This window comes from Nematolebias whitei, chromosome 15, assembly GCF_014905685.2.
Source record: "Nematolebias whitei isolate Nwh7 chromosome 15, NemWhi1, whole genome shotgun sequence".
Taxonomy (NCBI): domain Eukaryota; kingdom Metazoa; phylum Chordata; class Actinopteri; order Cyprinodontiformes; family Rivulidae; genus Nematolebias; species Nematolebias whitei.
The window spans coordinates 34,056,729-34,058,814 of NC_056512.1; positions in this window are offsets into that span (position 1 = coordinate 34,056,729).

The following is a 2,086-nucleotide window of genomic DNA, read 5'->3' on the forward strand; positions in this document are numbered from 1 at the left end:
TGCAGAAACTGAAAAGTACTTTACTGAAAGTAAAACTGGCTTTCTTTTTCAGAAATAGATCCTGTCTAACTCTGAACGCTAGGAAACACCTTGTAACTGTTACTTTCCTTCCCTCCATTGACTACGGTGGCATCATTTACATGAACGCTCCTACAAGCACCCTGAAGATGTTGGATGCTGCTGATCACGATGCGCTAAGATTCATAACTGGCTGTAACTACTGTACCCATCACTGCACCCTGTATTCACTGGTTAACTGGACATCATTAACTTCACACAGACTCTCTGACTGGTACATTTTCATCTTTAAATCACTTCACTTCACTCTTTGCTTGTTTGCTTTGTTATCCCTCATTTTGAATGAGGAGCTGGATGTTTCTCTTTAATGGCTTTGAAGGGAATCGGATTTGAATGGCCTCCGATGTGTTGCCATGTAGCAAATATTATAAGTCATCGCAGTTACAATGAACGAGCAGAGAAATCAGTCAGAGGGACTGATGACATCTAATCAACCGTCCTCCTAATAATGTTTTTTTTCTTCCTTTTACTAGTTGAAGGATGAGTTTCTGCAGCGTTCATCCCAAAGCTTCAAATAGTCGCATTAAAGATTAATTATGAAAACGAAATGAACAAGTGATGAAGATGTTCAAAACACTGCATGTTGGTGAGTTTACTGCAGTCTGACTGATGATTAAATGAATAATAAAGAAAGGGAGCGGGCGCTGCGGCTTCATTTGATGAAGACTATAAAAGATATGAGACTTTAAAATAGATGATGCTGTTGTTGTAGACAGTTCATGTAAAAATAATCCACTTTGTACGTCCCCTGTTCTATAAAAGTTGAGATGTTGAGTAAAATGTATACAAAAAAAACAATGCTTTTCTCCTTTTTTGAAAAATAAAAACTTTTTTAAATTTTTTTATTATTATTTTAAGGCAGCAACACATCTCAAAGCAGTTGGGACAAGCCCATGTGAAGCATCACCTCTTCTTTAACCAACAGTTTGTAAACTGAGGAGACCGGCTGGTGAAGTTTTGGAGAACGTCGTCCCATTCTTCTCTGATATTCTAACCGTTTAGCAGTTCTGGGTTTTCTTTGCTGGATTTTTTTTTTTTTTTTTTTTTTTTGCAGCATATGTGCTGCATAGCTGCTTTCCAGATGTGTAAGATAACCAGGCCAGAGGCACTAATGCACCCCCATACAATCAGAGAAGCAGACTTTTGAACTGCACTGATAATAAGCCGCATGTGGCTTTTTTGTTGTTGTGGTAAAAATTAAAAATATATATCACATTTCTGTTGGTCTCACCACAAACTTGTTCTCCAATTCGCCTCAGTCCAGCTGTGGACCAGAGAAGACGTTGGCACTTCTGACCCATGTTCACACATGGCTTCTTCTTTGAATGATAAAGCTGTAAGTAGGCATTCATTAATGATACAGTAAACAGTGTTTACAAACAGTGATTTTTAAAAATGGTCCTGAGCTCATGCAGTGATGTTCTTAACTAAATCAGCTCTGTTTTTAACGCCGTGCCGCCTGAGGCCCTGAACGTCACAGTCATCCAACATGAACTTTAGACTTGCCCTTCTTGAAATCTTTTGATCATATTATGAAGTGTAGATAATGAGATATTAAGTCTTCCTTTTTTTTTAAATGAAGAACATTATTATTTTATCGATGCAGTCTTTGCAGAGCGTCAAACCCCTCCCCATCTTTACATGGGACAGATTCAGCCACTCTAAAATGCTCGTTTTAATCCCAGTCCTCTTAATGACCAGTTAATTTAATTAGCTGCAAAATGCTCCCCCAGCTGTTTCTTTAACTGTGCCACTTACGTTAACAGTAACTGTCCTGTTTATGTTTAATGCGTTGCTGCCATAAAATTCAAAAACACTTTTATTTTGTTTTCAAGGTTCCACTGTGAAAAAAATATGAGTTGATGAGATTTGCCAATCGTTTTGTTTATCATCCCAACGTCTTCAACAATGGGGATGAGTTTTGAAAGAGAATTTGTGAAGAGAAGCAATTGAGTAAATTATCAGAGCTGCAGCTAATCCTTTGCTGCTGCTGGCACTGCCCCCCCCC